At 36.5% G+C, this 15,825-nt stretch overlaps 1 protein-coding gene across 1 annotated transcript in view; it reads right to left on the reverse strand.

Annotated features, from left to right (window-relative positions):
• tbc1d22a (TBC1 domain family, member 22a) overlaps positions 1 to 15,825 on the reverse strand; it is a 328,538-nt gene that overhangs the window by 205,968 nt on the left and 106,745 nt on the right.

Raw genomic sequence — 15,825 nt, forward strand, 5'->3', positions numbered from 1 at the left:
AAAACTTTACACCGGCTGCTACAGACTGAATTCAAAGGCTTCTTTTTTTTTTGGGCGCATACACTATCAGTAGGACAATGCTAGACCTAAACACTAGAACAGCGAATTTCTCGCGTACTGAAGTGACTTTAGCTACAGGTGGAAGTCCCATTTTACTTATGGTGCCAAGCAGAGTTGTGTCACAGTGCAGCAGTCTATTAGCCAGCGAAAGCACTGTGAAGAAGGTGTCTGTTGTTACGGTTCTGCCTTTGTCCATAAATGGCTTCATAAACTTTATAACCACAGACTTGGAAAGTCTTTGCCTTGGGTTATAACTCAAAAACTGTTCTCAACAAAACGTTGCCAGATGTTTGAGATCGCAGCAAATCTCTCAATTTCACACGTTCTGCATAGGTGTCTTTGTTGTCAAAGCGCAAATGCAGCATGGTAGTCTAATAGCGGGGACAGGACATCATATCTTTGATTGCCGGGACAACAAATAGTTCTTTGCAGGCATCAACCACAGCACCAACTGTGGTAATTGGTGCTCTTGTGAAAAGCTCTTGTGTATGTATTTCAAATAACAATATGTTATTTACCCTATCCAACTCCAGGCACCTCACTGCCAGATAGAGACTTGAGCTCTGAGAATTCTGTGATGGACTTGGCTCCGTCAGGGGTTGGGGGTTTGAGATAGCAGGTTTCTTGATGCTTGTGCTGATCAACACATTTGCAAAATAAAAGAGGTGCGAAGAGGTGCAATGGAGAGGTGCGAAGGAATTTAAGATGGCCCGGGATTACGAGTTTTTTCATAGGCTTCAGAGATTCTAGCGTTAATGTACTGCCAAATGCTGATGGAGGAGTTTCAGCTTAGACAATTTATAAAACTACCCAAAAACTGGAAATCAAACCATGTGACTCATATGGAGTGACACTTTTGGCATGAAAATTCTGGGGTGGCCACAATTGCCTATCAGAAGGTACATAACCAGTCTGAGAAGCTGTGTATAGGCGCTGTGTGTGTGTGTGTGTGTGTGTGTGAGAGACAGAGGTGATTAAGCACCGACTCCACTGCTTAAATCCATGGGTACACATACTCCAAAAAGAAGTATTTTTCTAGATTGGGAACTGCATAAAACACATCATGAAAAAATTGAAAAAAATGTGATAACAACCACCAAGTTGAGTTTGCTATAATCATCTTCACAATATGCTAAATTACTGAGGCAATTTTAGTATGTACTACATTTTTAAAAAAAACAGCACCACATACTGAGGGAAGGAAGGAAAGAGGGAGCAGTGCCCTACCTGCCCTTACCGCAGAGATGCCGTTAAAAACTGAAATGCATGAAGAACTGGAATCGGTAATGCCACACTAATATCAGTATGAAAACAATAATAGAGGGGACAATATACTGAACAAATGTTTTAAAAACATCTCTGGTGCTTACATACCTCCAGAGCATCCCTGGAGTGTCTCTCCATGCCGCTATTAACTTACAATTAAAACATAAGACAACACCTGTGAAACAGCAGGTCTGCGGCTCAGAAGGAAAGGTCAGTTTTTAAATACCGTATATACTCGCAAACAAAAACCTGCAGCTCTCTGGGACTGACATTGCCCACTCCTGGTCTGACCAAAAACGGGGTAAAGCTATCATCTGAGATCGGTCAAATGAAAAGATTCTATACAGAGGAAATAGCATGCTTTATTTTTATGTCTTCAGGGCCTGTGAACATATTTTTATTTTAAAACATGAAGGAAAAGTGAGATTTCTGCTTCTTTGTCCCAGTCTCACCATGTGATATTCTGAAATTACAGTTTTTGAAGCGGTGATATTCTCTTGAGAGTTAGTGATCTGTTAAGCTTATATTCTTTGGCAAGATGAACAAACTGTTTTTACATATTGTCCCTCCTGCTTTTGCACCTCTATATCCTTTAGTGAGACTAAACTGTTTTTGTTGCCAAGTAAGGTTCCTAGAACTTATCATCTTTAGTTGAAGACACCATTTTATGGGCCTCTCCTCTGTTGAGGGAAGAAGAAGCTGAACACATGCTGAATTGATGCAAAAAGAGGAAGGAGTAGACATTTTGACATTGGTCTCAAGGGTGCACATAAGCCCAGTCTTTTTTTCTGATAATTACTGTACAATTATATTCATCATGTCTGGAAAAGGTAAAAAACTGTCACATAGTTTAGTAACCACTGACACCTTAATGTCTGAAATATGCTTCCAATGTGTCATTTGATTGTGTTTGATATTGTAAGATGGGAGAGATCCAGATCCTGAATACCAGTGAGACAGGCCGCTGTAGAAGTTACACAGTTTAAGGTATCCTTTTGCTTCAAAGGAATTCACTTTGGCTGAGAAGGGGGCTAATGTTAGATTACAATGCAAGGTTGCAGGTCAGTTCAGGAAGTGTACCCTAAATCCTCACATGCATGACAGGGAAAACAGGCATGTACAATAATGTCAATAATAAAAAGAAATAATCATTTATTACACCTTCAACTATAATGACCCGCCAGAGAGATGCAACAGGACAACCAACAGTAATTTTGAATTCTTCCTCACGATTTTAGATTTAAACTAGAATCACGTGTCAACTGAAAAGAGATTTAGTGAACTTACCAATAGCATCTGAATTAAAGGCCTGTATTCCCAAAGAAATCCCATGGTGCCAGCAGGACTAAACTCAAGAGTTTGTGTTGTGAGACTAAATTTAATAATTGTGAGCAGGTTTTACTATAGACAGGTGAATTTATTTATTTGTCTGTGAGAGAGCGTGAGGGATGCTGCAATCAAGTTTTTTAAGGGCGATACTGATTACCCATTTCATGTTACTTGATCAGCCGATTCCGATACTGATTCTGCTTTCCCCTTGATCCCTTTAAAAACCTTTTAGATAAGGTCCTGTATAACCAGATGCACAGAAGCCTCATGTCCTATATTAAAGTGTATTTATAAAATTAAACTGTAGACCACAAAATTACATTTTTAGGCTTACTGTTCAGTGACCATAAAAATACAAAAATAAAATTTCCTTAAAATATTAACTTTAACTAATAAAATATGTAAAAAATATGTATCCATAGTACATATGTTTGTATTATAAAAGGAAATCCTGGGATGACACTTTCTCTGAGATAATTTCAACTCTCGTGAGAGATAATTGCTGGTCCCGCAAGATAAGACTTTTTGCCAAGAGATTTTGACATGTCCCGTCCTCCTCTGAAACATTTACAACCATGCCCATGGTCCAAACACTTCTCATTCATGTGAATGCTATTGTCAGACACAGTTCCTGCGCTCTCAGCTCCAAGCGGGGTCAGAAATAAAAGACAAAGAGTAGAAGAAAAACATAGAATGTCATAAAGAGGTTGAAAAATGTTGGCAGAATACACATGCACAGCAGGTTAAAGATTATGAAATTACTAAAATTTGAAAGTCTCAAACTGATGGTAAAGATTACATTAGCGCTAACACATGGAAATTATTACTCGGTGAAATAACGGAACAGTGAAAAGAGATAGAATATATGGACATAGGTGATATGACAGAAGTATGTAGTTATTGTTCGGCTTTAAACTTTAAGTTGGAGACGTGTAGATCCTCTAATTTGTGTTGCCATCAGGGAAAAGTAGTGTTTCTTCACAATGAAACGGCCTATCCGTGAGAATTAAAAGATTTGTTGTTTGGTGAAAGTGAAATCCACATACGCGAGCGGCAGAGACGCAAAGTGGCTAGCACGTATCACTGGCTGGGGGTTGGCAAGCGAAGCCCCCTAGTGACATAAAATAAAATAAAATGTCATATTGTTTACATTTTTACTCATCCGAAACAAAACATAATTTAAAAAAGGTTGTTTCCACCATTTCTCTAACAACAAAAATTTACACATACATATATTTTTAAAAATCATTTATTGCAATACAGCTTTTCTGCTGTTAAAATATATATTTCATATATTTATACCTCTGTATTTAAATTTCATCAGTGTATCAACTACACAATCATAATTCTTGAGGTGTAATTATAAATATGGATTACCATTTTAATAATGTAGTACTGGTTTCCTTCCAAAACGTATTCTGTATGACACACAGCAACAAATATTAAACACTGTTCACATCTTTAAAAAAGCTGCAAATGTTGATAAGTTGTTTACCAAGAAGACACAAGTCAAACATGCTTAACAGGTTTATAAGTAAAAGACACATTTTGCTATTAAGCCAACAACCCTGTTGTTTACTAAGCAGCAATTTCAAATTTGTCACTGCTCTTAAAACAAGTTTTGCTGTGTAAAATAAATTGCTGTCTGTTTTAATTAAAAGTCAAAATAAATAAAGATCTAAAATATCTAAAATAAAAAAGTCTGAATTCATTTAGGTAACTTTTCCAGCCATTTGTCTAATTGCACAGGATGACTTCTCCAATTCCTTTTTCTCAGTTAATTACTCCACTTTCTTTAATGAAACGCTAATATTCCAATCACCTTTGTAAAACAAGCCTTGACTTGCTGCTCTTTGTTTACACTGCACAAAGTTTTCAGCACAAAAAAAAAATGCATGCTGACTCTACTATGGTAATAACTCATTTATAGCAGCACTACTTAGAAAAGCAAGGGCTGAAAAGATAGTTTTTAGTGATTGGCCAATTTACAGATCACTGATCAGAGTCTTTTTAATGAAAATCATACTATTTAGATTGGGGACCCATCCAACAGAGCATCCCTAGCAAGCAGTCACAGTGTAGATGAACTTTTGAGAAAATTGATTCTTGAGAAGTAAATAAATACACTATCATCAATATTCTTCTCAGTATTTGTTTCACTGCAAATGAACAAACAAGGAAAAAAAATTAAAGACAGCATGGACAAATTAATGATTCCTAACATTGTGGTGCATATGCATAGCAGCTTGTAAAGGCAAATGCATGATAGTGATTAGGTTAGGCTGCAGTATATTTTTCACATACCTGTAAGATCTGCTGTTTTAGGATTCAGCATTGGCTATGTGCCCAATTCTTGTGACTTGTTGAGGGGTACAGGGATGGACTTTTGCAGAACCAGGAGAGAGGGGGGAGAAATAGGATTGAACTTCATCAGAAGAGACTGGGAGTAGGATCAAAAAATCAGTATTGTGCAGTCCTCTCTAATTTGAATTTAAACTTCCATTCATTATCTATACACATAATAAAGTAAAATGTGTATGATTTTGAATTTTGAATGTTTTGGAGCTTTGTAGAGGTTTAATGCTGTTTTGTTCTTTTGGGTATTAGCCTTCAAATATTGCCTAGTAGTTTTGTATCAGGCTTTTAATTTGTTCCGGTTCTCTGATTAATTTATCCTTTTAATGTTTGAAATCTCTTTATGATTTCAACCTATCCTTTGTTGCTTCCTTTTATTTAGCATTTACTGTTATTTTTCTTTGGAGAGTTTGGGTTTAACTATAAGCTAATGATTAAACAATGTTAATAATAAATAAAAATTAGAATTGGACATTCAGCACAAAATAAGCTTGATTATCCTATCCACCTAATTTCTCCAAAATAACATCAAGTCAAATTTTTTAATTTCCCTAAAGTCCTCCTTTATATCACACTACTTGGGAATATACCATGTGTCTATGGTTGTTTGTGTAAAGAAAAATGTTCTAACATTTGTACATTATATATCTTCAACCAGAATTCATTGGTGTCCCTGTGTACTTGAAGAAGTCATTTTAAAATAACAGCCTGGATCCACTATACCAATCCCTTTTCTCTTACCTATGAGGACACCTCATGACACCTCTTAACCTGTGTTTGCTTAAACTAAAACAGATCAAATCCATCAATCTTTTCCCATAACTCATAACTTGCACTCCTGGAATCGCCTAGTTGCTCTTTTCATTGGACCTTTGCTAGTGATGCAATGTCTTTTTTATTGCATGGAGGGCACAAACGCTCACAGTACTATAGGTAAGGCCTCACCAGGGCATTATATAGTTTAAATGTAGCCTCCTTTGACTTGTACTCCATACATCATGTTAAATAACTTAATAATCTGTCAGCTTTCTTAATGGATACTGTACACTATATAGATAATGAGGTGTTCATAACTACTCTAAGATCCTTCTCATAAGGGATACTTTCAAGTTTCATATCTCCCATTGTATATTCAAATCTAATACTTTTACTTCATATGTATAATACCTTATATTTACTTACATTAAATTTCACCTGCCACAAATCTGCCCAATCCTGTATGCTGTTCAAGCCTCTCTGTTAATGATTCAATGGACTCTAGATTATCTGACAATACACCCAGCCTGGTATAAACAGTTTATCATTTGTACTCCTATCCAAATCATTTCTATATATTAAATATAGCTGCAGCCCTAGCATGTGTAATTATATGAGAATTACACATTTTAAATTAAAAATGTGTTCTGTACAGGTCCCTATATATTGATTTTGCCGATTCTACATTATTTGTCATTCTAACTAGTTTGTATCACTTAAAAACTAGAGATGCCATTATCATGGTTTTTTTTTTGTTTGTTTTTATGGGCCAATATTGACTTGTGATTCCAATGGATGATTCTAATTCAATCTTTTTTTCCTTTTAGAAATGTTTTTACACTAAGTTCCTAAAAAAACTAAAAACAAAAAATAATTTTTTTGAGATCAGCCATTTTTCTGATATCCAATCAAGTTATTTGGTGGTGAAACTCGTTCAGATTCAACTGGTGACTGATTGATTGGCGCCTCACTACTACTATAAACATTACCAGATTATTATTTATATTCATATGCAGGTAATTTATATATATTAAAAACAGAAGCAGCCCCAACACTTAATCCTGAGGGACAATTTTTTTTTTTTTTATCACCACCTACTTCTGAGAAGGTTCATCACATCGAAACGATTTGTTTCCTGTGCTTGAACCAATTTTGTACCCATCTACGCACAGTGTCCCTAATTTCTATGTCTTTTAGCTTAATGCATAGCCTCCCATGTGGGACCTTGTCCAACACTTTCTGAAAATCACAATAAATAATACCATATGTATATCCTTTTGTGGATTTCTTACAGAACTTCAGCATATTAGTAAAAATGCAACCTCCCCCATCTGAACTCACTGTGCTCACTGCTCACGAATATACTTGGCAGAGTGGTGGCTCTGAGGCTAGGGATCTGCACTGGCAATCGGAAGGTTGCCGGTTTGAATCCCGTAAATGCCAAAAGAGACTCTGCTCTGTTGGGCCCTTGAGCAAGGCCCTTAACCTACAATTGCTGAGTGCTTTGAGTAGTGAGAAAAGCGCTATATAAATGCAAAGAATTATTATTATTATTACCTGTACTTGCCATGTGATGATCAGATTCTCCTTAACAATTCCATTAATTTAACCATAATGCATCTTAAGCTTAACAGTCTATATTCACTTGGATCTGCCCGATCACACTTGTTATACAACAGAATAATATTTGCCAGTCCTGAGGAACTTCACCAGTTCACACTAAAACATACATAAGGAGAGTTTATATATGCATTCACTAACCTTATTAAACATTCTAGGATAAAAGTTACTCAGTCCTGGAGATATTTTTGATTTTTAATTCAAGATGAAACTTCTCTTTCTATAATTTTGAAATCGCAACATGCCTCCTTGACAGTCCATGTTACTGTTGGAAGAAAATACACTTTTCACACATGAAAAATATAAGTTTCTAAGGTTTGTTACTTCACTGTCTGTATATTTTAGTTTACCCTCACTACTCCCAATATACTTTAGCTGCTCTTTTACTACTAAAATGCTGAAAGAATCTCTTTGGGCCATCTTTAATTTTTCTACAATATTTCCCTATAACCTCTTTTTAGCTTTCCTAATATTTATTTATTTTTTACCTGTTGCAATCATTTTCTCATACACAGTTAGTGCTCATGTTACCTATCCTATAGTCCTTATACAGCTTTTTTTTCCTTTCCAGCTTTTTTAATCACTTTATTTATCTACTGTGGAGTTTTCTTTCATTCCTTACTACATCTACATTTTGAGAATAACTTCTCCAGCATTAAAGATAAAATGTTTTTAAATCTGTTCCACTGTTCTCAACTGTCCCCATACTTAAAAATTGCTCACAGTTTATCCCTTTGTCCTATTTGCTTAAAATTTGCCCTATTAAATTTAAAATTAATAGTTTTAACTTGGTGGCACGGTGACGCAGTGGTAGCGCTGCTGCCTCGCAGTAAGGAGACCAGGGTTCACTTCCCAGGTCCTCCCTGCGTGGAGTTTGCATGTTCTCCCCGTGTCTGCGTGGGTTTCCTCCGGGTGCTCCGGTTTCCTTCCACGGTCCAAAGACATGCAGTCCCAGTGTTGGCTGGGATTGGCTCCAGCGGACCCCCGTGACCCTGTGTTAGGATATAACTAGCTGGATAATGGTTGGTTGGTTAGTTTTAACTTTTGCATATACATTCTGCCAAATTAACTATTTTAGTTTTATTAGCAAGCATACCACTACTAGAATCTTTCATGTTTACTGATTAATAGACGGTAAAGGTTATTATACATTCATTTCCTACTCACAGTTGGTTAATTATCAATTACCTCTTTTCAAGGGATTTGTGTTTCATCAGTTTCTCTATTACATTAGTTAATTGGTTATGTTAGTGCTTGCTGTTTATTTAAAGATTTTTTAACCATCTATACTAATAAAAGGCAAAGCCCTCACTGACTGACTGACTGACTCATCACTAATTCTCCAACTTCCCGTGTAGGTGGAAGGCTGAAATTTGGCAGGCTCATTCCTTACAGCTTACTTACAAAAGTTAGGCAGGTTTCATTTCGAAATTCAAAGCGTAACGGTCATAACTGGAACCTATTTTTTGTCCATATACTGTAATGGACGGGGGTGGAGTCGCGTATCGCGTCATCACGTGAAACGCCTTGGGGCCGATCTGGAAGAAGGTAGCACAGCGCCTTGATTTAAACAATTCCATGTCTTGGTGGGTTTAATACTGTGTAAGCATACATATTAACACATGTGTAATTAAACGTGTGCATTTACGGGGTGATTTCTCACTCTTAAAAGCTCGCCTTTTATTAAAAAAGTAAATGCAAACTGTTTTCATTCTGAAGGGCACAAACCACGTTGGATTTTGTAATGATAGTTGATTAGTAAGGTCTATTAAGGGATACTTACAGAATGATTAGTAATGCCTGTGAATGCCGATGCAAGTAGGAGAATGGGCGTGAACTAAAGAACGAGTAGTAACATGTACAGTAAATGTCTCTAAAGTCTGTCTATTAAAAAGTTATTATATCTTCAATCCTGTGTATTGATTACACTACGAACCTAACAAGATCACTACATGGTGTCAGAAGTGGCGGATTGGAAGAGAAATGTGAAGAAGAGGTTCAGCTTTTGAACGAGTCTCGTGTCTGTGAGTAACCCGAAAACGTAGTCAGAAAGCGCTAAGACGTTCTAGCAAAAGAGAAAAAAAAATATGGAAGGATTACAGCCCCCACCAAATCTCCAGTTAAAGGGAAATGTAGCTGAAAATTGGAAAAGATTTAAACAGAGATTCGAGTTGTATCTTGCTGTGATTGAAGCAGATAGGAAAAGTGAAAAAATGAAAGCGTCTATGCTTCTACATGTAATTGGCGAAGAGGCGCTAGAGTTGTATAACAATTTTCAGTTTGAAGAAGATGGAGACAATATGAAATTGAACAAAATAGTTGAAAAATTCGAAGCGTATTGCAACCCAAAGCGCAATGTGACGTTAGAGCGTCACAAGTTTTTTTACATGTTTCCAGAAAAGCGGCGAAACAATAGACCAGTATGTGACGGAATTGCGTAATAGGAGCTGTTCTAAGAAGAAACCGTCGAGACATCAAAGGACCAATAACCTCTAATCAGAACAGTAACACCAGCGAAACAAATATTAACGAGAAAACAAGTATAAATCAGGAAAGAACATCTCAACTGCAAACACAATTAACCAGAAGATCAAAATGTCAAGTAAAACCACCACAACGACTCATTGAGACATGTTGACGATTAAAGGAACATTTTCAATTAAGAAATGATGAATTCCTTTAACAGTTGTGCTTTTTATACATAGTTTGAATGCTGGATGTATGCCTGAAATGTTCTGGATAGTTCAGTTGTTTGAAGTGCTAAATTTTATCGAAGTAGCATTTGAAATGTATAACATTACTAAGCTTATAAGTACTGCCTTACTTCTCTTTAAGAAAGGAAGGTGTAATGATACTTGATTTAAACGATTCCATGTCTTGGTGGGTTTGCGTAGCTTATTGTCAATATCTTTACACCTGTTTTTAAGACTTATTGACTGAAACGGGCTTTCACTGTATCGCGGGTTTTTTAAATACAAGTGATCGCCCGCCTATCGCGGAAGTTAGTTCTAGATCCATCAGTGATAGGTGAAAATCCGCGATATAGAAAGACCATATAAATAAACATTTTTATAGTTTAAGCCTTAAAATACCCATCCCATACGCTTTAAACACATGTAAACTTATAAAACACACTTTGTTAACACATATGATATGTGGATGTCGGACTAAGGATATGAGTAACATCTCTCTATTATAAAACATTTTAAGTTCATGCAAGACAAGGCAGTGAGACAGGAAAACAGCTGCTGTACAGGCTTATTGACACGCAGAGCGACAAGCAGCACAAAGTCCACTTCTCCTTAGCGTGCATTCAGCAAGCCCGCTTCATCCTACACCACCCCCCCAAAAGTGGCAGGAGCGTACCGCACCTTGGAGAGGGGGGTTTGAGCAAACGTGCGTTCAGCCCTCACACACACACTCCTCCTCCTCCTCCTTCAGAACGCGCAAAGCGACAAGCAGGCATTTTGGCAGAAGCAGCACAAAGTCCACCTCTGCTTAATCTGCGTTCACCTGCCCCCCTCTTCACAAAGCGAGTGGCAGACACATCAACGTCTGATCGCTGCGTTTAGTGTTGCTCTGCGGTGTTAAGAGTGTAGAAAGTGTTTAATAGCATAGTAAGTGTTTATAAGAGTGTGGGAAAGGTTAAAAAGACAGACAGAAAGGTTTATAAGAGTGTGGGAAGGGTTTATAAAGCCTTAAAATATATATAAATAATAAAATAAATATAGGTCGGTACTTCGCGGATTTTCACTTATCGCGGGGGGCTCTGGAACGTAACGCTCGCGATAGGTGAGGGATGACTGTATTTCTGTTTTTTTAAACCTTTTAAGTTCGTATGCATAGCCCCATTTGGCTGTTTAAGTTTTTTTTTTCTTTCTTCAGTAATATTTAATCTCCTTAAAGAAAAAAAACATATGCATTTTATTTTTTTTTTATCTCTTTAGTAATATTTTAGTGTAAAAGGATAACCAGTATTTAAACCTTTTATGTTACTTTATACATTTATTTTACACAATGTTGAAAAATTAATAAGAAAGCTACATATTTTGGCAGCTGCTGCTTTAATTTTCAATGAAATGAAAAAAACTTTCCAAGAGAAAACCTCAATGAAGAAGAGAAACCCTCATTTATAAAGGTTTGCTGCAGATGACTTAACTGAAAATAAATGAATAGTTCCTATGTGTATAATACATATTTATCTATTTTACTTATGCCTTTATTCCAGCAACTTGCAGCATCTGAGGTACAATTTGTTATATTACTTTTGTTTCTTGCAGAACAGGCAGGTGAAGTGACTTCCTCAGGGTCACACAGTGGTGTCAGTACCAGGATTTGAACTGACAAGCTCTGGGTTTGCTGAAATATTACTGAAGAAAGAAAAAAGATGAAAACAGGCAAATGGGGCTATGCATACAAATATCCATCCATCCATTATCCAACCCGCTATATCCTAAATACAGGAGCCAATCCCTGCCAACACAGGGCACAAGGCAGGAAACAAACCCCGGGCAAGGTGCCAGCCCACCGCAGGGCGCACATACCCACACACACCAGGGACAATTTACAATCGCCAATGCACCTAATCTGCATGTCTTTGGACTGTGGGAGGAAACCGGAGTACCCGGAGGAAACCCAGACAGACACGGGGTGAACATTCAAACTCCACACAGGGAAGCGAACCCGGGTCTCCTAACTGGCACCTTTCACTGCGCCACCATGCCGCCCGCATACAAACTTAAAAGGTTTAAATAAAACAGAAATATATACCTTTATTTTTACTTCCTTAACTTGTGGGGGGTGTATCCTGTAGCAAAGCCCTAAGTTTTTTCATGAAAGCACCTTTCAGTCAATAAGCCTTAAAAACAGGTGTAAAGCTAAACTTGCATCACTGCTATTCAATTACACTTGCCTAACGCCTCTCCTGAGGGGAGATACTGTGGGATCTGGGCATCAGTCAAAGCACCAATCACAGGCCCGATTAGAAAGCGGGAAGCTGTGATTTGTCGTTTCCCTCCCATGTAACAATCACAGCTCGTGTTACAACGCACTATGTATGTATATATGTATATTTATGTATGTGTGTATATGTATGTGTATATATATATGTTCATATGTGTATATATATATGTATATATATGTGGATGTGTATATGTGTATATATGTAGATATGTGTATATGTAGATATGTATATATAGATATGTATATATATGTATATATGTATATGTATATATATGTTTACATAACCTCTTTAACACACTACTTCTCCGCTGCGAAGTGCGGGTATTTTGCTAGTATTAAATAAATCTTAAATACACCAATCTACAGACAATAATAGTATATTAGTTTTGAGGATATGGATGGGGTTTTCATTTCAGCATATTTTTCCACTAGTTATCCCTTTATTTTACATTATTGTTCTCTGTATGAAACACATGTTCTGCTCTGTTCAACAATAAAAATTTTTAATTTATAATGTGATCTGCTGGGATGTTTAACTGAATAAATAAATGGACAGATGTCTTTTTGCAGCATATTTTATTTTACATCTTCTGCTTACTTGTTTCAATACATGCCACCACTATGTTAGAGCACCTCTGTGATGATTCTACTCATGAACCACGTCAAAGAAAAAAATTAATCTTTGATGAAGCTGAATAGGTATTTAGTAAATCTAAGCATTAACGGAATTACTTCATCAGAGTTTTACCATTACAGTGGTACCTCTGGTCACGACCGTAATTCGTTCCAAAACTCTGGACTTGACCCGAATATAATTTCCCCATAAGATTGTATGTAAATACAATTAATCTGTTCCAGACTGAACGAACTGTATGTAAATATATATTTTTTTAATCACAAAAATAGTTAATTATACCATAGAATGCACAGTGTAATAGTAAACTAAATGTAAAAACATTGAATAGTACCGAGAAAATCTTGAACAGAGAAAACTAACATTGTAAGAGGTTGTGCTAGAGCCTTACGAACCACTTGCTGTAAACACTTTTTTTTATGAGTTTTAAGCACAGGGAAAAAAAATTAAATGCCACTTCTCTTGTAAAACTTTTCTAACCATCCTCTACTGGCTTTAAATTCCTCACCTTCGCCACTCAAAGAAGGATTTTTTTTTCAGCAAATCGCCATGAATCTTCCTGGCTTTCTCGCATATGATCGCCTCGCTTACGCTATCCCCTGCAAGTTGCTTCTCGTTCAACCACACTAGCAACAGTTTTTCCACCTCTTCCAGCACTTGAGGCCTCTGCTTGGTTAACACTGTAACTCCTTTTGCAACATCAGCTGCTTTGTTAGGCCCTGTATACGCAAACAAAACAAAATGGAAAACGGAGAATGGGAAGTCATTGGCGAGTATGAACGTGCGTAGGGAAACTGGCCGCCAGTGTTTTTGTTTGCCACCAGAGCGTTTGGTCGTGAACAGATGCAAAATTTTGGCAAACTTTTTGATCGTAACCTGATTTGTACGTGTTCGGAAATGTTCGTGACCAGAGGTTCTACTGTATTGTGAAAGAAATACTGATGTTTCAGTGACTAAAGATAAACTACTTTGATTGAACTAGTACTACCCTTTCTTATCACATCAAAAAAAAAGTTCTAAATTTGGTTTATTGGTGACTCTGTATTTACCCATATGTATATGCATTTGTGTGACATACAATACAATTGTGTCCTGTTTTATTCCTGTCCTCTGCCTGAGAACCCGTCTATACTGATGTGTTTATTGAAAATGCAAACATCTGTCTACTAATTTGCCTCTCGTCCACACTACCCTATTCCTTTTGCCCCATGAAAATGAAGACTTTTAAAAACGCTCTCCAAAGCTGTATACTCCTTAAAACGTAGTGTCAGCATTTTGGTGTGGATGGGTGTAAACACGGTTTTTCCGAAATGATACTCTAATCTCACTCTGATTGGTGTGTACTGATCTTGAGGCCCTTCCCTAATTGGATCCTGGTTATTACGCAGGCTTATTCCCTGACTAGTCACCTTTCACAGAAGAGAAACATTTTCTAACACAGCAGGCATAAAAGAGTTAATAATAAGGCTCTTTACAAAGTGGATGGGTGTAAAATGCAGCTGAGCTCAAAATATTACAAGACAGAGAGACATGAATGTACAATGCAGTAACGTGAAGATAAAGATGCATGCACGCACAAACACAATTTATTTACTAATTAATTAATTTCCTCTATTGAGCTAGTTTTACAAATGTTGTTTGGTTTAAGAAGCACTCCAATTGCAATAATCATTCGAGTGAATGAGAATGGAACTAAATACTTTCTTTTTCTTCAAGTGTTGCTTTCATATTTGCTTTGTTTTAATTTAACAAGAAGATGATCATCACCAGTTCTGAACACTGCTACTTTCGACTGCAATCAGTGCATTAATGTGACATAGGGGAATTCGCTCTGGCTCTTTAAGGAATTTCTTTCTTTCTCTATACTGTGAGCGCATTATCAGAGTCCTGCCTGCACTGATAGTTTTGAAAATCAGATGGCAATCTGATTTTCATGGGTCTCTAAATTTTTCAATACATTGTCCATTTATTGTTCCTGATGCAAGCACACCCAATGAAGGTGAAGGTCTGTGTCATATATGACGTTTTGGGTGTTTCAGTACGGACAGGGATTCTTTTGTAAATGATGTGAAAACCCTAGTGTGGGTGAAGATACTTTTCAGGTAAAAACCGTTTTAAACTGAAAATGTGTTAGTGTGGATGTTGCCTTGATATAGTCAGAATAAAGAAGGTGCTAAAAAGATAACGGGTACAAAATTTAAAAAGCAGATCACTCAGATCAATCTACAGTAGCTTGTCAAATTTATATTTACCTTACTTTTTAAAATAAGCATGAAACTGATATATTTTAGCAGTACCTTATTTACCACACTGCTTGGTAACTTATCTAGTTATTTTTGTCTGCATGAAGAAATATAGTACTTATTAACAAAGGTGTAAATTTAACCATTAACCAACTTCCATCTGTGCTTCCATGTTTTAGTATAAATCAGTTTCAGCTCCTGTGGAAATACAACTTAAATGTTTTTTTGTTTTCATGGGAATTGTTACATATGCATTATGCTCATTTTAAAACTTTAGTAAAAACAATATTTGGAATGAACTTTTCTTCAAGATTGCATTGAATTTTGATTCCTTTTTTGGTCTTACAGCGTCATCATGCAACGTCTAACTGGCCGTGAGTGAATATGGTTTCTTTGACTCTTTTTTTTTTTTTTTTAAATAAAAGACTTTTTCAAATGATTGTCCTTGTGATTTGCTAATTGTTATTGCAAAAGCTATTCTCACAGGAAACTGTAAATGTTTTAATACGAATGGCATATCAAGATCTCGTTTTTGCCAGAACACTGTTTCGAGTTCATTCAATAAAAATAATACTTTCTGATAAAACAATCTATTTACAG

This window comes from Erpetoichthys calabaricus, chromosome 1 (assembly GCF_900747795.2).
Source record: "Erpetoichthys calabaricus chromosome 1, fErpCal1.3, whole genome shotgun sequence".
Classification (NCBI taxonomy): Eukaryota; Metazoa; Chordata; class Cladistia; order Polypteriformes; family Polypteridae; genus Erpetoichthys; species Erpetoichthys calabaricus.